The sequence below is a fragment of the Gossypium hirsutum genome, chromosome A10 (assembly GCF_007990345.1).
Source record: "Gossypium hirsutum isolate 1008001.06 chromosome A10, Gossypium_hirsutum_v2.1, whole genome shotgun sequence".
NCBI classification, from domain to species: domain Eukaryota; kingdom Viridiplantae; phylum Streptophyta; class Magnoliopsida; order Malvales; family Malvaceae; genus Gossypium; species Gossypium hirsutum.
Window position 1 is genome coordinate 96,116,135 of NC_053433.1, and position 25,464 is coordinate 96,141,598.

General features: G+C 35.2%; 1 non-coding gene across 1 annotated transcript; it reads right to left on the reverse strand.

The window, feature by feature from the left end:
- Positions 1–7,689: 7,689 nt before the first annotated feature.
- Positions 7,690–7,796, reverse strand: LOC121208915 (small nucleolar RNA R71). The gene has a single exon (XR_005904036.1). It is a non-coding gene; the product is annotated as a small nucleolar RNA R71 (small nucleolar RNA).
- Between the last annotated feature and the right edge of the window lie 17,668 nt (positions 7,797–25,464).

Below are 25,464 nucleotides of genomic sequence, written 5' to 3' on the forward strand. Positions count from 1 at the left end.
CATGAAAATGCTTACCCCTCTCTTTTCCCTATCTTTCAGAGCTCGAGGACTCGTAAAGGTTGGAAGACTATTGGAGAGTCAACACACTATCAACTAGTCCAGCTTTGGTACATAGATATTTTATTGTTCAATGGCATGTATAGGTATTTTTGGGTCATTTTGTCATATGTGTCTTTTGGCTAGCAATGTAAAGGCTTGAATGTTATGTCTATTCATTTTGTGTATGGCCTTGATATATGGCCTCTATTGGTACAGGTTGCTATCCTACTAATCATGAAATTTTTACTTGTTGAAATAATTACATGGTGTATTATGAATGGATACGATAAATGTGACCAATTCATTTGAAATTGGGAGGATCACAGTTGGCAATAAGTTAAAAGACGAGCCAAATTCGATATTGTGATTAATGAGACTATAATCTTTAATACAAAAAGGGTAACCTAGCATGTGCAAAACCAAGGATATGAGGTTTACATGCAATTGAAAATTATGATAGAACTTGAGTGCAATTAGGGCATGTTAGATATCAGTGGAAACTATAGATGAGAGTGGGAAATTGAGGGTGGCCAAAGGCTTGAAAAGTAGCCTAATAAGGTCCATACGGGTAGACGCACAGGCGTGTGTCCAGGCCGTGTGTGACATACGGATTGCCTTTGGGTGTTTGGTATGACCGTGTGTCCCCTGCACCTAAATTTTAAGTCAGTGTCAAACACGGGCTAGACACACTGGTGTGTGTCTTGGCAGTGTGAATCTAACAGAATGCTCAAGTTTTGGACACGGGGTGACCATACGAGCATGTCCCAATGCACACGGGCATGTGTATGATCTCAACACGGGTGTGCAAGGTATTAAACTATAAGTTTTCCTCAGATCTTTATTTTGGTCCCGAACCATTCTCAATGTTTGTTTAGGGCCTCGTAGGCCCAAAATTGGGACACTACAATGTTGGTGGATTTGTTTTGAGTTGAAACGAAATTTTATAACCAGTATTTTCTGTTTATGCTCGCATATATGTCCAGTAACACCTCGTACTTTTCCCCGTTCTCAGGTATGGGTAAGAGGTGTTACAGTTTGACTGAATGATACAATGTGTTGAGATATTAAACTTATGTATGATTTAAATGCATGGGATATTTTTTATATTGTGTACTGAAAAAGGTGTTATATATGTACAATGAAAATCCGCAAAGTAAGTGAATTTGAACGATATTAATTAATTCCAACACAATGGTAATTTGAAAGATTGGAACACTGTTTCCATTTACTGAAAGTATGTTATTATTGAGGACATGCTGAGCATGTCAAATGAATGTGAAAAGTATTGAGATATGATTATATATGAGATTGTGAGACATATTGTATATGCATTGGGTTGGGATTTTGTGGTTGACAAAGGAGTTCCGTAGAGTACCGGCGGCATATTAAGTCTGCATTATTCTTAGTCAGCGCACTGCACCTGGAGTACCGAGGGGAATGGAAATTTATCGCATTTTTATTGGCAGCTTGTCTGCATTTTTACTAGCAGAATTTTCTGCATATTGTTATCGGTGGTTTAACCACAACAGGCTTAAGCCCATAATGTTTTGGAGTTTGGATTATGAGTTCTAGGGAACTCGTGGTGTGTAACAAATGGTCTGGGTAGGAACATTTTTGCATTGCATCATGTGCACGACATATTCAAATGTTATTGATTTATGCTACTATTATATTTTTTTGTATTGAATGGTGTTGGAATTAATGATTGTTATTCGAATGAATGATGGCCCATGCTCATACACCGTTTGACATCGATATTGATAATGGCTATGTAATGATATGAAGTTCTGGTGATGGTTCTATATTCTTCTTTTAATGCTAATATGTTTCACTATATTTGATGTTTTTGTCTGTTTAAATAATTGTTCGACTCACATTCAGCTTTTCATAAGCTCACCCCCAAATAGTGTTCAAAATTTTAGGTAAACCTCGAAATTAGGACCGGACTCGGCATTCGGAGAATCACCTTTGACCTTGGATTATTTTTCTTAATAAGTATTATTAACCCTTTATTGGTTTTGATTTGAATTTGTAATTATCTAGCCTATGGCTTGGTAACTTTTCTTTTAGGGATTCTTGCATGCATGGATTACTCAAGCATAATAACCAGATAATGCGTGATATTTGGCTTAAGTAAAACTTGATATCGTTCTCTAGTTTCTGCTGCATTGCAAAGGAACTATTTTTGAAAACAAAAACAAATCGATAAGGCAACTAATTTTCCAAAATGACTTGAAAAACGGTTTTTCTGCTGTATTAGTTTAACTTCGAGTTGTTTTTAAAGAAGAGCGACAAGCAAATGATTTTTCTAAAACAACACTGTCAACAATAAAATGAATCCTAAGCATACATGACGTAATGAATGAATGCTTTTAAGCTAACTCAAAGTACAACTACGGTTTTCTCTAAAATGAGTTTATTTAAAGTATTCAAAAGTAACATAAGTTAGCTTAGCCATTTCGGTGGCTAATATAGCCTTCTCAATCTAGCCATAATGTCTTGGCCGGGTTTGGGAGGTTACAGGGGTAAGTATCGATATATGGACCCTAACAAAACCTTGTTTAGATATTGACTTCAAGGGTATTAATACCCCTAAATTAGGTATTGATATCAAGGTGCAAGATAGTCCAATTTGTCCCAACACACCTCAAGAATGCATAATTCCATTCGCTAATGTTAAACTAGCTTTATTTGATATAACAAACAAAAATGTTTTTGAATAAATTTTGTTTTTAAACAAAGAAATTATAAAGTTCAAAGCATAAAAATCATTTCAAGACTTTCAAACATCTTATAAAATGCTTAGAACACTCAGAAAAGTTTTGGAAAAAGTTCAAAAGCGGTTCAAACATTTTTACTCAATTGAAACATTTTTAAATTGATTAAAAAATTACTCCCTACAAAAAGTATAGATATCATTCATAACGTATCGATACCCATACAATTTTTAGTGATACCTTTTTCAAGATTGATACCAAACTTGCTTACTAACTTGAAACAAAAATTGAACAAAAGCAAAAAGTATCGATACCTATTGTATTTTTAATGATACCATTTTTGCTATCGATACCGTTTTTGTATTTTGACTTGATGATTTTTCAAACAATCATAAAAAGTATTGATACCTTTTCAAAAAGTATGGACACCTTTTACTAGGTATCGATGAAATATCTTTAGTACCATTGTAAGCTAACTTTAACAATCACTGAATGAGGCATTAAATGCCAATAGTATCTATACTTGTAGAAAAAGTATCGATACCTTTTATTACAAGTGAATTTAATGATCTAGAATTTTCATCCCTAATGGCTCTATTCAATTTATCAACAACCACAATAGTTGGAAATCAATTAGAGAGTATGAATACCAACTTCCAAAGGTTCAACAACAACAAGTGATATTACAATAGATCAAGCGCTTTAAGATACCTAAAAAAGTCCATTACCAATCACTTTGTGCTTCAATTCTTTATCTTCTTCTTGTAAACACTTGTGAGCATTTATTGTATTTTCTATCAGCTCAAGTGCTTTCCTTGTATTTGTGCTTAATTGAAAAAAATCCTAATCTTGTGAGGATTATTTATTTGTTTGTTTGTTTTTTATTCTCTTTGAGAAAGTTGAGTCATAAGGTTTAGGTAGAAACCTTAAGTGAGTTGTAATATTAAGATTTGGGTAGAAACGTTATGGGAATTGTAAGGTTAAACATTGTTCTTAAAAGTTATCAAATTAGTAAATTTGGGAAAATATTTAATTGTGAAAAGACAAGGTAGTGGAGTAGGAAGTTTGGATCGAACCACTATATATCGTTGCGTTCATTGTCTTTATTTTTACTCTTTGCTTCCACAAATTTTTAAAAGACCAATTCAACCCTCTTGGATATTTCCAGTGATCAATCGAGCTAATAATTGGTATTAGAGCTAGTTTCTAAAAATGATTTAAAAAATAAGAGAAGATCCTCGGAAAAGCTTAAACGACCATCAAAACATTCTATAACTATGATGTCCAATTCTGAATTATATTTCCATGAAGAATCTAAATCCATCTCAAAGCCTTCATACTTCATTGAAGCATATTATTCTTATTGAAAGACAAGAATGATGCTCTTCATTCAAATGAATGATCTTACGACTTGGGATATTATCATGGATGGTCCCTCAATTTCTCAAAAAAATGAGAGAAATTAGTGTAAAAGCATAAAAGAATGGAGTGAAGAAGATAAAATGAATGTACAGCTCAATGCTAAAGCCATGCACATTATATTTTGTGCACTTGGTCTGGATAAGTACAATAGGGTGTTATCTTGTTCCAATGCTAAGAAGATATAGGACAAGCTTGAGGTCACTTGTAACATCCTTTACCCGTATTCAACGCCAGGACTGGGTTCGAGCCGTTACTGGACTTAAACATAAACATTCATACAAAATCGGGCCATAAAATTTGGACCAAATCAAATTCATCCAATCACATGCATATCATCCCTTATACGAGCCCACGAGGCCCAAAACATACATTGGGAGTGGTTCGGGACTAAGCTGAAAACTTTTGGAACTTTTACTACAATTAGAAAATTTTCATACTTTGGAGAGTCACACGCCCGGGTCGGTAGGCCATGTGGTCATACACACGCCCGTGTGGCTTAGGACAGGCCCATGTCCTCAGCCATGTAACTCTTTGTTTATGACGTCATGTAGTATTTGGGGTCACATGGCCAAGTCACACGCCCATGTCCCTGGGGCCATATCCTTCACACAACTGAGACACACAGCCATGTCTCTGCTTGTGTGGCCAAGAAAATGGCTATTTACCAAGCCATTTGCCACCCTCATTTGCACACTCATATACACACTTTCAATGGCACTTAGCATGGCACAATTAAGCTACCAACACAACCATAATCAAGGCTTAAACGTATCAGAATAATTATTTACTATTCATAACAAAACTGTCCACTTGAGTCATAGTCACTAAATTATTTATATCTTGAGCTACAAAACTCTAAATTAGGATCCGCTTGATTTTTCCAAAACTAGACTCTAATATATTCCTACCATAAAATTTTTAGAATTTATGGTTTAGCCAATAAGTACAGTTAATTCTTCAAATTCGTCCCTGCTCTGCTGTTTGACAGTTTCGACCTTTCTTTACTAAAGATTAATTACCTCTTAGTACGGGATTTAGATGATGTTCCTATTTATTTCTCTTGAAAATAGGCTAATTAATAAATTAAACATATAAATTTTAAATCTTAAGTATTTTTATAAAATTTTTAAAGATTTTCCAAAGTTAAAATAGGGGAACCCGAAATCATCTTGACCTTGTCTCATAAAAATTCAAATATCTCATAAAATGAAATTATTTTGTTTACACTGTTTATTCTATGTAAAACTAAACCCAATAGGATTTAAATTTATATTTTATTCAACCTCTAATTCGATTTCCACAATTTTTGGTGATTTTTCAATATTGAACTAATGTTGCTATCCAAAACTATTTTAATGCTAATTTTACTCTTTCATGATTCCCTTGTACTAACTTTCATTAACATACCAATATAAACCGCATCACACAATGACATTGGCATAGGCATATGACTAATTAATATGCTTGCAACTTGATAAACCGTAATTTATGCATATTTTTACCCCATGTTTAACGCATTTTATGGATGATTTTCCATTAGAATTGGTGAATTCGATGCTCCTAATACTTTAATTTCATGTTTTATACTTAGGAGGGCATAGGAGAGTGAGAGAAACGAGAAACGGGCCAAAGTAAGAAATCAACAAGGCCTGAACCTCCTCACACGGGCAGGCCACATGGTCGTGTCAATTTGGCAGGCTCGAACAAGGCCTGAAGTAATCGAACACGGGCGTGTCCCTGCCGAGCCCAAGTTGAGTCCAATTTGGAAAAGGCTAATTTTGAGGGCTAAAAGGCATTCCAAAGCCTATAAATGCACCCTAGAAGAGGAGAAAAGGACACAGAGAATAGGGAGTAAGGAATTACTCCAAGGAAGCCGATTGATTCATCTCAGAAGCCGAATTCATCATCAAGACTGAAGATCTCTCCTCAATTCCCCTTCAGGAGTTTTGAGTTTTCTTTATGTTTTGTTTTCTTTATGTTTTGTATTCTTTATTATTCTGAGATGTTTTCTTATTTAGTTATAAACTAAAACCCCTAAATACCTAAGGGGAATGAAACCTAAGATGAATCTTGTTATTATTTTCTGAATCGTATGATAAATATTTAACTTGTTCTTAATTATGTATTCTTAATTTTTGTTTTGATATCCTAGGATACTGATTCAAGACAAGCTCTTATTTAGAGGAGGAATAGACCTTTCTAAGAGTACATTTATCATAATTAAGCGGAGTTGATTACGCGCCTAGACATAAGGTGACAAGATTTTGCCAGATTAGGGTGAAACCTAATAAGGGGATCCATAGATCGAGTTAATGCAACCTTAGAGTGTTAATTAGAGAAAAGTCTCGGTTATTCAATCTAGGGATTAAACGTTATTAGTTTTGAATAGGGATAAGATCATAACTTAGGGATCTCTACGGAACAAGTTGAATGAATAAATCATCTAATTCGGAGCCAGAGTAACAAGTAAAGTCTAGGTGGATTTTTCCTTAGGTATTGTCTTAAGTCAATCGATTTTTCCCAAAAGCAATTCCCCAATTCTTTTCTCTGTGCATTCTTAATTTAGATAATTAGTTAATTAAAACAAAACCCCATTATTCTTAGGTTACATAATAAAAAGACAGTCATTACTAGTACTTTTAGTTCCTTTGGGTTCGACAATTCGGTCTTGCTAAAACTATACTACTGTTCGATAGGTACACTTGCCTACATCGCGATAATAGTTAGTTTCAAGAATGATTAATTATAAATATTTAAAATCTATCACGAAATAACGCGATCAAGGTTTTGGCGCCGTTGCCGGGGATCTAAGATATTAGGAACGCTTAATTTTTATTACTTTAACCATTTATTTTTCTTGAAATTTAATTTTATCTTATTATTATTATTATTATTTATTAGCCTACTCTTTCTTTCTCTTGGCAGGTTTTTATTGTTTATGACTAGAAGAAACCCGTCGGGACCATTACTTTTCAACGAAGAAATTGATCGTACAATCCGTAGAAACCAAAGAGAAATAAGGCACAGCTTAAGATAGACGGAGAATGAGCAAGAAGACGACACTCAACCCCCAACCGAAGAGATGGTTGAAAACCAAGGCAATTAGCTACCTCCTGCAATTGCGGTTAATCAAAATCCTGCTCCACACACTATGTATGATTATGCTAAACCTTCTTTAACAGGAACTGAATCTAGCATAGTTAGACCTGCTGTAGCTGCAAATACTTTTGAACTAAAACCTAACACTATTCAGATGATACAGCAATTTGTTCAGTTTGATGGTTTGTAGGATGAAGATCCCAACACTCATTTAGCCAACTTTTTAGAACTATGCGATACATTTAAAATCAATGGCGTTTCTGACGATGCCATTCATCTTCGGTTGTTTCCTTTTTCATTAAGGAACAAAGCTAAATAGTGGTTGAACTCGTTACCACGAGGGTCAATTACTACTTGGGAACAAATGACCTAAAATTTTTTACTAAAATATTTTCCGCCAGCTAAAACGGCTAAATTACGTAATGATATCTCTTCTTTTGTGCAGATGGATTTAGAAACCCTCTACGATGCATGGAAGAGATATAAGGACTTACTGAGACGGTGCCCTCACCATGGGTTACTACTTTGGCTCCAAGTACAAACATTTCACAATGGTCTGAATCCTTCGACTCGGCAAATGGTTGACGCATGTGGCAGCCCAAAATTGACCCTAGTCGGGAAGTGGTTTCGGGACCGCTAAACTGAGTCACCGAAATGTTTGAATGTGATATTTATTGTCTAGAATATGTAATTATGAATGTGTGAAAATTTCAAGCTTCGATTTAGTCGATTGCATGTGAGTTTTAGTAAATAGGACTTATGTGAGAAAATTTTGAAATGTGATAGGTCAAAGCATAAGGATCTATTAGTGCATGAAATAAAAAGGGGGGACTTGCATGTCAAATTCCCCCCCCCCCAATTAGTAGTGGCCGGCCATGACAAGCATGGTAGACCAAGTGTGATGGGCAAGAACATGTCATAAACATGTTGAGTTAGTGTTTCATGGGAAGTATGATAAAATAAGGAGCATGGGCATAAAATAATGAAAGGGAATATGATGAAAACAAAAAAAAGTGTGTGGTTTGTTCCCCCCCCCATTTTGCCGAAACTAGAAAGAAAAACAAAAAAAAAGTGTTCATCCTTTGGTTCATCCTTGGCCAAAGAAAATTTTAAGGAGGAAGGAAGAAGAAAGGTTGAAGAGGTTCGGCCATGCATGTAACTAGGCTAAGGTATGTTTGATGATGTTCCATGAGATGCATGCATGTTTTAGTTGTTAGCTTGAGTTCTACCTAGCCCATGGTCTAAATCTTGCTATGTGATGGAAATGACACTCGGCCATGGATGCATCATTCTTGGTTGATGTTTGATGTTGTGGTGATGAGGCATGAAGATGAGTTAAGTTTCGGCTAAGGTGGATTTGTGTTGATGTCATTTGCATGCTAAGTGTAAAGCTTTGTAATGATACATGTGATGGTGATTGATGACTCTTGGATTTTCTTTTTGACATTTTTGAGTTAGACATTAAGTTCTTTGTGTAACCCATGACCAAAATTGAATGGTATGGTGTCTTGATGCATTCGGCCATGGTAGAAAATAGATGTGAAATGGTAGTAAGGTGAAGTGCAAAATGATAGTATTTGATTACTAGTGTATATATGCGTATTAGCCGAGTTTTGAACTTGAAACAAGATGATATATAATCAATACAAGTAACCATACTTGTAGGAAGTATTAAGCATATAATCGGCCTCAACATAGACATGCATATTCGGCCATAGGAAGAAGATTGGCGTTGCATGTATTCGGTTAGAGGCAAGCATATTGATGCTTTTATCTTGGCTTAGACAATCGGCTAAAAAGAAGTGTGGGTTAATATGTTGAGTTGATTCATGATTTCATATGTATGTGACTTTAATGTCTAATGTATAAATATGGGCTAAGTGCCTTGTGTTCCTCTTTTCGATGCTCAAATGATTAAATCAATTTATTTGTTTAATTAAGCTCAAGAGCAAAGGGGAACTAAATCCGATAAAGGGAAGAAAAAAGTGGTCGAATAGCCATCGGAATCGTTCGACAACATCCGAGGTAAGTTCTTGAGTAATAGAGCTTAAATTATGATTTGATTAGATCATGTTTTAAGCAAATCAAAATCATGCTCTTTGTGTGTGGCTATTGAGCCGAAATTGCAAGAATGATAAGTGTCTTGTGTTTGAGTTTTGCTAACGAAAATGAAATACGAACGTGCCATGATTTATTGTTAAATGTGCATGGTTATTTGAATGATGTCCGAGCTAAGTCCCGAAGGCTTTGTGCTAAGTGACCATATCCGAACTAAGATCCGAAGGCATTTGTGCGAGTTACTAAATCCGGGTTAAGTCCCGAAGGCATTTGTGCGAGTTACTAAATCCAGGTTAAGTCCCGAAGGCATTTGTGCGAGTTACTATAACCGGGCTATGTCCCGAAGGCATTTGAACGAGTAGCTATATCTGGTTAAATTCTGAAGGTACGTGATTTGGGAATGAATGATCTTGCTGTAAAAATTTCAGTTAATACGCTTGAAACATCCCAACATTGAGGTATGTTTCGCATGTGCTTTGAATTAGGTGAGCCCTTACAAATAAGTATTCGCTCAGTTGATAAATGAGCTACCGGCCTTTGGCTAAGTTGATCTTTGTGTATGAATAAAAGGGTTGGTAATGTGAAGTAAGTATGATATTGAAAATTTGTGCATATGAAATTATCCGTTTAGCTATATGAATGCTATACTTTTGTTGTGCTGGAATCCCTTGCTCAAAACTTACTAAGCATAAATTGCTTACTCCGTCTCTTTGATTCTCTGTTTTATAGATTTTGGTTCTTCAGCTATCGGACTCGGGATTTTGAAGTCGAAGTCGCCCACACTATCGAAGCCCCCTTTTGGTACAATTTTGGTTGAACTTCGAAATGGCATGTATAGGACTACCCTTTTTGTTGTGGGTCATGGACCCTTTGGACTTGTATAATTTTGGATAGCCATGCGAAAATGGCTTATATATGTTTGAGTATAATGTTATAATCATTTGGTATGGATATGGTTATTGAGAGGTGTGGATATGCTTAACAAGGATTGGCCATGGGAATGGTTAATCACTATCATAATTTGTGCTATTTATGCTAAAAGGGCTAGTTGAATCATGGAAACTATGAAATAGGTAAGGTCTACCTTAAAGGCAGATGCTGACAGCAGCAGTGATGTAGACTTGGAAAATCACTAAAAATAGTAGGAATGGAATTAAATAGTGAATAAATTATGTAAACGAACCTTGATGAATATATTTTCATAAGAAAGTAACGAAACGATCATATGGATAGTATGTTAAGAGATATTCAGGTTCTCATGAGACAAGGCCAGAACGGTTTCTGGATTCCCTGTTCCAACTTTGGAAATTCATTATAAATTAACCAGAGATAATTAGGAGTCATGCCATATATTTATAGATTCCTCTCTGAGTCTAGTTTCTATAGAAACAAACGGAATCAGTATTGAAGCTCTGTGCAGGGAGATATCTAAGTCGTAATGCGCAAAGGTCAGTGTAGTCGATCCCTGTAACATGGGAGACTTTGACTAATAAACTGTACTAATTGGCCCAACCAAAAATTCTAGAAAAAAATATGTAGATGGGAATATGAGTCTAGTTTCAGGAAAAAATTACGAAACTGATTTTTGAGTTGTGAAACTCAAGATATGATTTTTAAGGTGACAGTGATGCAGTTAGCCAACTGCCTAGAAAATTTTAAAATGGACTGCAATAGTAAGCGAATTTAGTCTGTGAACCCCTCGTGTCCGACTCCGGCAACGGTCTCGGGTACGGGGTGTTACAACGCAGCTGCTGGCGGAACCATCAACAATAAAACACCGGAAGATGCCTATGAGTTTATAGAAGAGATGTCACTGAATAACTATCAGTGGCAAGTCATGAGGACAAAGCCAACGAAAACAACCGGCGTTTATAATGTCGATTCGGTCACCATGCTCTCTAATTACGTAGAACTCTTAAATAAAAAGATTGATGGTTTTCTTAATTCTTCACAGGTTCACCCAGTAATGCAGTGCGAAGCAAATAGCAGTGGAACAAACCATTCGGAATACTAACCTTATGGCCACAACATGGATAATGAGCAATTAAATTACATGGGTAATAATCCTCGACCTTAAAACAATACATACAGTAACACTTATAATGCAGGTTAGAGGAACCACCCCAATTTCTCATGGGACAGTCAAGGAAATCAAAGACCACAATATCCTCCAGGCTACCAACAACCACCCTACCAATAGGAAAAGAAGCCAAATCTTGAAGAGATGCTCTCAAAGTTCATATCAGTGTCAGAAACTCATTTTTAGAACATCGAGGCAGCACTTAAGAATCAACAAGCATCGATCTAAGGGCTTGAAACTCAGATCAGCTAGCTATCCAAACTGATCTCGGAAAGACCACTAGGAAATTTACTTAGTAACACCAAATCAAGAGAGCATGTCAAAGCAGTTACACTAAGGAGTGGGAAAATGTTAGCGGAATCTGAAAAGAAGTTAGCACAAGAAGCCGTGGAAAGCGAAAAGAGGGAAGAAAAACCCGAAAATAGTGACAAACCAGTGCCAGAGGAATATAAACCACCAGTTCCATATCCAGCAAAATTAAAAAAGATCGCATTGATGCACAATTCGGTAAGTTTCTTGAACTTTTTAAGCAATTACATATCAACTTACCTTTTGTTGAAGCCATCTCACAGATGCCTACCTACGTAAAATTTTTGAAGGAGCTTCTAACAAATAAAAGGAAGTTCGAGGACTTATCTACAGTAGAACTCAACGAGGAGTGCTCAGCCATACTCCAAAACAAGCTGCCAACCAAACTGAAAGATCCAGTAAGTTTTACTATTCCTGGCTTAATTGGTAGTCCGAATGTTGAAAAAGCACTAGCTGATTTAGGCGCTAGCATTAATTTGATGCCATATAAAATGTTCAAACAACTTGGTCTTGGGGAACCTAAACCTACTAGGATGAGTATTCAATTAGACGATAGATCTGTTAAATATCCTAGGGGTATTATAGAAGATGTACTCGTAAAAGTAGATAAATTTATATTCCCTGTTGATTTTGTTGTGCTTGACATGGATGAAGATGTGGAAGTACCCTTAATTTTAGGGCGCCCATTCCTAGCCACTGCTAGAGTTGTAATAGACGTGGGTGACGGTAAATTGGTACTTAGAGTGGGTGATGAGGAGATTATCTTTAAAATTTACGATACTATGAGATTCTATAGGGAACATGATGATTCATGTTATTTCATTGACTCTATTGGTCATATTACTCAAGACTCTTTTTAGGAAATTGTACAAGAGGAGACGACGAAACCTTATCCAGCTCAAGGCGAGGAGACAGGTGAGGAACCTAATGACCATTTGTCAAGACAAGTAGAATGTGAGGGCATTAAGATAAACGATGAACTTAAAGCAAAAACCCTCTATTGAGGAGCCTCCCAAACTGGAACTTAAACAATTACCAAACCACTTAGAATACGCATTCCTTGGAAATAATTCTACATTACCAGTTATTATTGCTTCTAATTTGCAACCTAAGGAGAAAGAGGAATTAATCCAAATACTAAAAGAACATAAAAAGGCCATGGCTTGGAAAATTTCTAACATTAAAGGAATTAGCCCTTCTTTTTGCACCCACAAAATTTTGATGGAAGATAAATACAAACCGTGTGTGCAAGCTCAAAGACGTCTGAACCCCAACATGAAGGAAGTTGTAAAAACCGAGGTAATTAAACTTCTAGATGCTGAAATTATTTATCCTATTTCTGACAGTTCTTGGGTAAGACCAATGCAGGTTGTCCCCAAGAAAGGAGGCATGACGGTTGTGACCAACGAGAAGAATGAATAAATCCCAACAAGAACAGTCACAGGGTGAAGAGTTTGCATAGACTACAGGAAACTGAATGATGCCACAAGAAAAGATCACTTCCCCTTGCCATTCATTGACCAAATGTTGGAAAGATTATCCGGACACATGTATTACTGCTTTCTAGACAGACTCTCTGGTTACTTCCAAATCCCAATAGCTCCTGAAGATCAAGAAAAGACGACATTCACATGCCCATATGGTACATTCACCTATCGTAGAATGCCTTTTGGATTATGTAATGCTCCTGCCACTTTTCAGTGTTGTATGATGGCCATATTCGACGAACTCGTGGAAGATATCATGGAAGTATTCATGGATGATTTTTCGGTATTTGGTAACTCTTTCCATCTCTGCCTTAAAAATTTAAAACGAGTTTTAATAAGATGTGAGGAAACAAACCTTGTGCTTAACTGGGAGAAATTTCACTTCATGGTTCAAGAAGGTATTGTATTAGGGCATAAAATTTCTAGTAAAGGGATTGAGGTGGATAAATCTAAAATAGAAACAATCAAAAAATTACCACCCCCTAGTTCGGTTAAGGCTATTAGAAGCTTTTTAGGACATGCTAGTTTTTATAGAAGATTTATTAAGGATTTTTCTAAAATAGCTAAGCCTTTGACTAAATTGTTAGAAAAAGATATACCTTTTAACTTCGATCAGGAATGTTTAGAAGCATTTAATACTTTAAAGGATAAATTAATTAATGCTCCAATCATAATTTCACCTGATTGGAACTTGCCATTTGAACTAATGTGTGATGCGAGTGACTTTGTAGTAGGTGCAGTATTGGGACAGCGAAGAGACAAGCATTTTCAACCTATCTATTACACCAGAAAAACCTTAACGGCTGCACAAGAAAACTATACTACTACGGAAAAAGAGTTGCTAGCTATGGTTTTTGCATTTGATAAATTTCGATCATATCTCATATTGTCTAAAGTTGTTGTTTACACTGACCATTCCGCCCTTCGCTACCTCTTAACTAAAACCGATGCAAAACCTCGACTCATTCGATGGATTCTTCTATTGCAGGAATTCGACTTGGAGATTCAGGATAAGAAAGGAGCTGAAAATCTCGCGGTTGATCATCTATCTAGGCTCGAGAAATCCAATACCAGAGAACTAGATGATGTTGAAATAAATGATTCGTTCCCTGAAAAACAATTTTTCACTATATCTAACTCTGAGGTACCTTGGTTTGCAGACATCGTGAATTTTTTGGCTTCTAACATTATCCCAAAAGGGTTAACACACCACTAAAAGAAGCGATTCTTTAATGATGTGAAAAACTACTTTTGGGACGATCCGTTTCTGTTTCGCAGATGTGCAGATCAAGTCATCAGAAGATGCGTTATAGGATCAGAAACATCAAAAATATTAGAACATTTCCATTTAGGGCCAACCGGAGGACACTATAGTGGAACTAAGACCTCATACAAAATACTTGAATCAGGTTTTTATTGGCCTTCGTTATTCAAAGACGGTATCAGGTATGTTACTTCATGTGACAAATGCCAACGGACAGTTAACATATCTAAACGTGATGAAATGCCTCAAAACAATATGCTTTCATGTGAAATATTTGACACTTGGGGGATCGATTTCATGGGCCCATCCCTCAGTTCATTTGGGAATAAATACATCTTAGTAGCAGTTGACTGCATGTCCAAATGGGTAAAAGCCCAAGCTCTACCTACTAATGATGCTAGAGTGGTAGTAAGTTTCCTTAAAAAACTCTTTTCGAGATTCGAAACACCTAGAGCAATTATCAGTGACAGGGGCACTCATTTTGGTAATACCCAATTTGAAAAAACCCTTAAGAAATACGAAGTTCATCATAGAACAGCCACCCCATACCATCCTCAAACTAATGGACAAGTTGAAGTAGCAAACCGAGAACTCAAATGGATCCTTGAAAAAACAATAGAATCAAACAGAAAATACTGGGCAACGAAAGTAGATGATGCCTTATGGGCTTACAGAACTGCTTTTAAGACCCCTATAGGGACATCACCTTCCAGACTTGTTTATGGAAAAAGTTGTCATCTACCATTCGAATTAGAACATAAAGCTTTTTGGGCTATTAAATTTCTAAACCTTGATCCCGAACTTGTAGGAAAAAATAGGTTGATGCAGCTGAACGAGCTTGATGAATGGCGAGCCAATGCATACGAAAATTCACGCCTATACAAGGAAGCAACAAAGCGGCACCATGATGTTCATTTAAAGCAATGAAAACAATTTGAAGTTGGAGATCTCGTTTTACTATACAACTCAAGACTCAAATTGTTTCCCGGGAAACTAAAATCACGATGGTCAGGACCCTTCGTAATTCAATCTGTTCTTCCATATGGCACAATAGAGGTAAGTCACCCATCATACGGTACTTTCAAAGTAAATGGACACCGTCTCAAACTTTATAATGGTGAGAATTTTAAAGTCAATGGAGAGGAGCTACGACTCTGCAAACCGCCCTGAATAAACCAACAAGGTAACAGTCGAGCTTAGACTATAAACAAGCGCTTCTCGGGAGGCAACCCGAATACTAATGATTTTAAATTATTTACATTTCAAGTTTTAAACATTTAGGTCACTAACAGAGTACTTAAAGCACAGGTTCCCAGCTCCACATGGCCTAGCACACGGTCATGCTTAAGGTCGTGTGACTAACACAGATAGAAACACGGCCATGCGATATGGCCGTGCAGAAATAGGGTAGAAGATTTCCACAAACACAGGTTGCGATAAAATGTCACGGCTGTGTGACATAGTCGTGGTCGAATCTGCGAAATAAACACGGGCGCGTGACACGCCTATGTTTAGCACCCGTGGACAACACTGTCAGAATGACACGGGCCTATGCAAACCTACACAACAGTGGGAGAAGCGAACCACGCCAGACACAGCCGTGCAACACGATCTTGTAGCCACACGACCTATACACACGGACGTGCGAGAAGGCCGTGTGACGACATCACAATTCGCGACGAACACGGATGGGACACGAACCACACGGGTGTGTGCACCAGCCGTGCCACTTGAAAAATTAGAATAATTATCTTATTTTATTTTCTTTTTCTTTCATTAAGTTTTTAAGACTCATTTTTTTTAAGATTCATTTGTTTACCTTTTTAAAAAAAAAAGGCTTACCTTCAGAATCAATCTTACCATCCAAAGTTATCTCCAATACTCGATCTCGTCAATCCAAGAATATCATCCATTCCTAATACATGAAGTTTCACTTATCTCCCTATCCTAATTTTATATACTCTAATATTTATCTTTGTACATTGAGGGCAATGTACATCTTAAGTGTGGGGGGGTATTTATTTCATTATCAGAAAAATCCCTGAATGATTGTCTTGTTCTCTTGAAAAGCTTTCATATCATATTTAGGATAAATTTTAATTGATTTATGATTTTGATTGATATATCTTGAATTAAAACATAGGGATTATGCATTGATTGTTTAAACTTTAAGACATTAGAGAATCAAGCATGATAAGTTGATTTTTAAGAATTTAAAATTATAGGTTGTTTCCCCAAGTCTAGGTATTACTTTGAATTGGAATTCACGAGTCTAAACATCAAAAAAAGCCATAATTTTTGTGAGATTTTTGAGCCTTTTGAGCATCTATTAATTCTTTCATACTCACTTTTATTATTGCTTTGAGTGCGTCAGTATTGAATTGTTATTCTAGAACTTGCTTGATTATGCATGTCGAGACCACACCATTTGATTTGATATGTCAAAATGATTAAGGCACTTAGGATTTACCCACTCATGCCATAAAAAGCCAACCTTCATGATTAACCCCTAGTAAACCCCATTGAGCCTAACAAGCCATTTCTTGTATTACCCTTAATATTAACCTTTAACCCTGTTGAAATCCCCTAAATTAATCCCTATTTTTGTCGAGATTTGAGTTGAATGGATTGCTTAGCTATGTTTTGTTCTTAATAGTTAGTCTATATTATTTAACTTGTTCTTAAAAAAACTACGTATACATTTTGGTAATTTCATATTCTGAGAGAAGCTTTGTTGTACGCAATTGAAGATTAACTCTTTTTCTAGTTAGGCAATCCTCCAATTCAATCTCGATTCTAACTCTTTCTTTCAGCTTGTGACTACACCCCCTAACCAAGCCGCACTACAACCCTTTAAAGACCTTTTGATTGATGTATCATCTTAAATTATAGTGGTGGAGATTTGATTTTCATGCAAGCCTATGGTAATGACTTTTCATTATTGGCTATTGAGTGCTTCATTTATTGTCCTTAAACACCTCGAGTGATTTGAGTGAATCTTTAGTGAGGATGTGAAACTCTGTGATATTCTGAATCAAAGGTAATTACTTAGATGCGGAGAGACACCTATGTTTGCATGATTAAATACTCAACTTGGAATGTTTGAAACTTTTACGTCCTTTTAGTTGAATTCTCAATGTATGATTACCTATGGATTATTTTGAGATATTATCGATAAGAATTATAAGTTGAGGAGAATTTATTTTGATTATGAGTTGAGAAATTTGTTTGAGGACAAGCAAATGCTTAAGTGTGGGGTATTTGATAAACCGTAATTTATACATATTTTTACCCCCATGTTTAACGTATTTTATGGATGATTTTCCATTAGAATTGGTGAATTCGATGCGCTTAATACTTTAATTTCATGTTTAATACTTAAGAGAGCATAGGAGAGCGAAAAAAACGAGAAACGGGCCAAAAACAGAGAAAATGAGCCAAAGTACGAAATCAACACGACCTGAACCTCCTCACACGGGTAGACCACATGGCCATGTCAATTTGGCAGGCTCGAACATGGCCTGAAGTAATCGAACATGGATGTGTGACACGGGCATGTCCCTGCCGAGCCCAAGTTGAGTCCAATTTGGAAAAGGCTAATTTTGAGGGCTAAAAGGCGTTCCAAAGCCTATAAATGCACCCTAGAAGAGGAGAAAAGGACACAGAGAATAGGGAGTAAGGAATTACTCCAAGGAAGACGATTGTTTCATCTCAGAAGCCGAATTCATCATCAAAACTAAAGATCTCTCCTCAATTCCCCTTCAGGAGTTTTGGGTTTTCTTTATGTTTTGTATTCTTTATTATTCTGAGATATTTTCTTATTTAGTTATGAACTAAAACCCCTAAATACCTAAGGGGAATGAAACCTAAGACGAATCGTGTTATTATTTTCTGAATCGTATGATAAATATTCAACTTGTTCTTAATTATGTATTCTTAATTCTTGTTTTGATAACCCAGGATACTGATTCAAGACAAGCTCTTAGTTAGAGGAGGAATAGACCCTGTCTAAGAGTACATTTATCATAATTAAGCGGAGTTGATTACGCGCTTAGACATAGGGTGACAAGATTTTGCCGGATTAGGGTGAAACCTAGTAAGGGGATCCATAGATCGAGTTAATGCAACCCTAGAGTGTTAATTAGAGAAAAGTCTCGGTTATTCTATCTAGGAATTAGGCGTTATTAGTCTTGAATAGGGATAATAACATAACTTAGGGATCTCTGCGGAACAAGTTGAATGAATAAATCGTCCGATTCGGAGCCAGAATAACAAGTAAAGTCTAGGTGGATTTTCCTTAGGTATTGTCTTAAGTCAATCGATTTTTCCCAAAAGCAATTCCCCAATTCTTTTCTCTGTGCATTCTTAGTTTAGATAATTAGTTAATTCAAACAAAACCCCATTATTCTTAGGCTAGATAATAAAAAGACAGTCATTACTAGTACTTTTAGTTCCTTTGGGTTCGACAATTCGGTCTTGCTAAAACTATACTACTGTTCGATAGGTACACTTGCGTACATCGCGATAATAGTTAGTTTCAAGAACGATTAATTATAAATATTTAAAACCTATCACGAAATAACGCGATCACAACCCATTAGCCAATATAAGCCAATTTTTATGGTTACATACCAAATCAAATCCTTATTCATTACAAGCCAATACATTTGGCCATATCATAATGACACATACACAAAATGACTAAGTCCTTATACATGCCATAGACTCAAAGGTTTGCGTTCATTTACCCAACATGATAGCTTGATAGTGTGACAGAATCTCCGACGATCTCCAACCCGAGCTAGCTGAATAAACCTATGTGGGAAAGAAAAGGGGATAAGCTAGATAGCTTAGTAAATCCTTATGAAAATTATAAGCAAATCATTTACATGCATTTACCAACTTCATCAATATGTTCTCGTGGTTATACATTAATCAATTGTAATACTCATCTTTTAATCTATAAACATAAATTTGTCTTGTCTTGACATTAGTCAAGCAAACATAAACTCTCATAATAAAACACTTCAACACTTGACAAATCATTTCACCATTCATAATAAAAATGCATATTAATTATGTATATTCATATTTCCCAATTCATATAGCTTAACATCCTTCAATGGTCCAAAACTCTTAGCTATCTATACTTTCATATCCATTTTTATTAGGCTTTTATGCCTGTCTTTCTCTCTTTTCATTATTCATTGAATCACAACATTAAAAGAATAAGCACATCTTGTCTCAATTTAATTTGGCCTAAAAGCCTTACACATGATTCTCAATCGAATTCACCATATATTTTTACATCATAAATATAAACCTATAATCACAAGGTCATCATAGAAAATCATTCTCATAGACATAATTCATTCATTTGCATTCTTACCACATACCAAGCTTAATGCTCATGAGCTTTGAGTACGTACCTATACTATCTCATAACATAACCATATACTTATTCTCCTCATTGACTCACCCCTCGGGTTTTCCGTCAAATTACTCGATAATATACCCGTTGAACACTTGGAATACAATCGGATACATCAGAATCTCGCACCTAAGTGCCCCATATGTAGCCAACACTACCTCATATCACATATCACATGTTGCTTGCTTTCGAGCTACTCATGGGTCTACTCACACAAGCTGTTGGTTAGGATGTAGCTGCACGGGTTGCTCACAGAAGCTGTCAGGTATCCGCAACACATGTCGGACTACCTAGTCATCGATAGAACATACAAGACCAGCACCCGGACTGTCATAACATTTGTCACATATATCATGAACTCATACCACAACTCATGAGCTCAGATCACATAGTTCTTAGTGACATGTCACTTGTATCCTAATCTATTCCTAAAGTTCAAACAAGATTTCCTTAATTACATGTCTTTGTTGAACTTGTCCAGAGGACTAATGATATAACTCATGATAATGACTAATCACGTAATTCTTCATAATGATAATAATAAATATAATCATATTTAAACATGAAATTACAGCTCATCACAATGTCATCGAGTATCATAGACATATTTTAGATCATATCATTGCATAGTATATCATAAAATCTCATGGTCATTTCCGTAATACATACTCCATAGCATTCATATTTCATTTTAATAATAAGGCATTTATAGCAATTATATCAATTAAAAATTTATACATGTACAATTAAATGTTTATTAAACATACGAATTTACCTCGATACCAAAAATGGTGAAAAAGACCTAACAGTCAAATACGCATTTTTCCCTATTCTAGGTCCAAACCTCATTTTCCTTGATCTAAAATATCATATTAAGCTTATTTATTAGTCACATTATTCATTGTGACCCAAAAATCACATTATGGCAAAATTATATTTTTGCCCCTATGCTCATAAAATGAAATTTATTCGATTTCTTTGTACTTTAACCTAGCCGAACCATTTTCATAACTATAAATGCCCAAAATCTTCACTAGAACACACTTCTACTACATATTTTATAACTTTTACAATTTAGTCCTTTTAAACATTTTCACCGAAAATCACTTAGCAAAAGTTGTTTCTCCAATCGTAAACATGCATAATCTACCATTAAACACCAAAATGCACAAATTTATAACATGTTTCAAACCCTATACCTTCATCATAACTCAAATAAATGGTAGAAATAGGTAGGTCTTGTTACGAGGATTTCAAAAACGTAAAAATCATTAAAAATAGGGCAATAACGGACTTACAATCGAGCTTGAAAGCTTGGAAAACCCTACCCATGGTTTCTTCATGTAAAATTAAGCCAAGGAAGAAGATGGACAAGAAATTTTGGCTTTTATTTTGTTTTTAATTCATTTTAATTACTAAATGACCAAAATGCCCCTAACTTAAAAATATTCTATTTCACCTATTTCTTGTCCATTTTTGTCCAAAAATCAATCAATAATCTAATTATCATTTAGGGACCTCCAATTTAAAATTTCATAACAATTGGACACCTCTAACATGTATAACTCAACTTTTGCAATTTTTACAATTTAGTCCTTTTGACTAAATTGAGTGCCCAAACGTCAAAATCTTCGAACGAAATTTTCACAAAATCATTCTGTGAAATTTTAGACCATAAAAATATAATAAAATAAAATTTTCCTCATCGGATTTGTGGTCCTGAAACCAGTGTTCTAACTAGGCCCAAAATCGGGCTGTTACAACTTTTCCCCTTTAGGGATTTTCATCCCCGAAAATCTTACCAGAAGAAATTGCTTTCAACTCTCATGAATTACTTCCGCTAATTTCTCAGAATCACAAATCAAATCAACCTCGTATATCTCTTTCTAATCACCTTTGAACTTTAACACACAGTGCCGGGGCATATCGTCAAAGTTTTGAATTACTCTCTCAGACTTACCACCGATTTATAGGTGTATTACTGTCCCAAGATGCAACTGCATACTCATAATTTTTTGTAGCTTTTTTTTTTCATAATTAGCCCTCGGATCTGAATCTGAAATAATGGAGACTGATACTTCGCATAATCGAATAATTTTAGAAACATCTTACTTAATTGGTTTGTTAAACAAGAAATCAGTACACGAATGATCAATCACAATCTGATAACATCTTCCTTTTCAGAGATAAAGATAATTCAGTTACAAAATCTATAGTAACTCTATCTTATATCACATGAAGGTTATCATTGACTGTAATAGACCTAAAATTCAGAATAAAAAATAGACTCATACTGAACTCGTTTAGCTTACCATTCTTTAACACATTTCTAAGATTCTCAATCTTGCAATGAAAACATCGCTTTAGCTTTTAATCTAGCTAAAATCGGATCTTCATCAATTAAGATCAATTGTGTAACCCACTTACAAAATAAACAAAGATTTTTCCATTCAGCATCTGTAACTATATCTACTTTCCCAAAGATTAATTAATAACTACTTGTGATCTTTCAATAGCTTAAGTCTTTAACACTATCTTAACTTTAGATCTTTCTATGACATTCGATACTTTAATTCTTGAAATCAGGGAATATGTGACACCTTTTGTCGAATAAGCGATATCACTAAATTTTCAATACGGACATAAAAGTGACCGTCTTTAAATCACTGGTTGAACAGTTCTTTTTAATGTGACATTAACCGTATGAAAACATGAACCATCATTTTACATTCTTGTAATAAAACACATTCCAGTCCGTTCAATAGTTCATTATGGAAAAATCATAAATTCATTACTCAATTCAAATTGAACTCAAAACCAAAGCTTCGGTTAATAATACCTTCAACTGTTTTCAACATTGCTAACATGCACAAACCATCCAAATTTTCATAAATGTGATAACCATATCATTCAGAATAGCTTTAACTCATAATAACATTGTAACAGCCTGATTTTGGGCTTAGTCGGAACAGCGGTTTTGGAACCACTATTTCGAGGCTGGAGAAAATTATTTTGATGTTATTTTATGTGTTATAATATAATTTTATAAGTGTATGTAAATTTTGGTAAGTTAGTTTCAGCGATTTCTAGTCTAATTTCGAAAAAGGACTAAATCGCGTAAAAGGTAAAAGTTGTATTTTAGTGCCTAAAGGTGTTTAATAGCTAGAGAACTAAAAATAGGGGCTTTTAAATGGTAATTAAACCCGTTTTATTGAGGTGGCCGGCCAAGGGAGACAAGATTGGTCAAAAACCCATATTTTATGGTATTTAAAATGACTTTTTGGGTAATAAAATAAATAAAGAAAAAGTTGTCATTTTCTCTTTCATTATTCATCTTCTCTCCACCAAAAATGGCAGCAAAGAATGGGGGTTTTTGAGTCTTAAACTTTCAGCCACTTTAAGCCTTAACAAGTAAGTGATATTTGGTTGTTTCTTGATGATTTTTACATTTTTGGAATCCCCAAAGCCTAAGCTTTCAAATGAGGGGTCTAGTTTGCAAAATGATGAAAAGTCTAGGGTTTTGCCATGAGAGTAAATTTGTAGTTTTCTGTGTTTTTATGGAAGATTATGAGTCCTAGTTGTCTAATAAACAACTTTTGTGAAAGAAATTGCATGAAAACACCTTAAAAAGGACTAGTTTGCTAAGTTGTAAGATAAGGTGTTAGTGTGTGTAATAATGATTTTTGTGAGTTTCCAAAGTTATGAAAATGGTTTATCTAGGCTTAAGGAGTAAAGAATTTGAATAAAAATCTTGTTTCGAGCCTAGGGGCAATTTGGTAATTTTGGTAAAATAGAGGGGCAAAATTGTAAATTTTTCCAAAGTGTGTCAATGGACTAATTTGATTAGTACATTGTTTTAATTAGCTAAATGTGATGTTTTAGATGTTGAAAAATGCAATTTGGGCCTAGAACGGGGAAAATCGATTAAGGGATAATTACGTCTTTTTCACCTTTGTCGTATAGAGGTAAGTTCGTATGTAAACAATACCATGCTATACATGTATTAAAATGTTATAATTACATGAATTGTACAATATTAAGTGTATGCGATTAATAGAAATATGATAAAATAAAGCCTTAATAGGCGAGGAGAAATCCCGTTTGCACCTTAGGAATAGAATAGGATACGAGTGACATGTCACTAGGAATTATGAGTCTAGATGACTAGCTCGAGAGTGAGCATTTAAATGTCATGAGATATGAGGTAGCTTTAGCTACAATTGAGGCACCTATGTGCAAAGGTTTTTCTGAGTATTCAATTAGTATTTCGAGTGTTCAACGGGTAGTCTGAGGGAAGAGTTGATGATGGTCCCAATGAGGTAAGTCATTGGTGAGTATACACGTGATTTATGTTACGAGTTGTGCAGGTATGTACACTAAGCCCATGAGAATTCCTTGGTATGTAAATGATCTATGATGCATAAATATGTGTTCTTACCATGATGGGTGAAATGATGTTGTATGAATTTTGTGAACAATGATCATGAATGAGTAACTTAGCTTTGACAGATTTGAGTTACTGCAGTAGTGTAACTTTGAAAATACACTAAAAATAGTGGAAAATTAGTTAGAAGCTGAATAAAATATGGGAATAAATATTATTGAGTCTAGTTTCTTATAAAAGAAATCATGTAAGTAAAAGAATTTCCTATTATGAGATAATTGAAGTTGAATGGGGTAAAGTCAGAATGATTTCGAGATCCCCTGTTTTAATTTTATAAAATCATTATAAATTGTAAAAAAATGGTTATGAGTTATTTTTTATATTTTTAAAATCCTTAATGGGTCTAGTTTCAATAGAAATAGATGATAACATTATTCGAGTCCTGTGCTATGAGATAATTGAACTATAGTACAAAAGGGTCGGAATTGTCAGACAGTGAATCAGGGGTAACTTTGAGGAATAAACTGTACTAATTGGCTAAACCAAAAATTTTGGAAATTTTATGATAGAAAGGTACATGAGTATAGTTTCAAGGAAAATTAATAGAAATTAATTTGGAGTTTCGTAGCTCCAGATATAAATAATTTAGTGACTATTGCTCAGGAAGATAGCTTGTCGTGAACTTGAGTATATGTTGTAAACATTGATAAAATATGTAAATGAGCTACTAATTGTTTTCATATGAACTTACTAAGCGTAAAGCTTTCCCTCCTTTCTTTCCCATGTTCCCTAGGGTTGCCAGGTTAGCTCGGGTTGGAGGCCGTCAGAGATATTATCACACTGCCAAGTTAACGCTATTGGCGTAAGTAAATCCTAGTGTTTCGAGTCTATGGCATGTATAGGGTTTTAATGTTGAGTATGTGATATTATGATTTATCCAAAGGTGTTGGCTTGTATTGATAAAGTGTTGTAGCCATGTGAATTGGCCTATGTTGGCTAATGATGTTGTGGGCCTAAATGTTTATTCATATATATGTATGATACTATCTCTTGTGATGTGGCTTACAGCATGTATGCCTTGAAATGAGATTCATTGATGAGTTAGTAACTGATGCAAGCTTAGGTGATTGGTAAATAGTTAATAATGCCTCATGAATGGTTTGTGGAAATGATT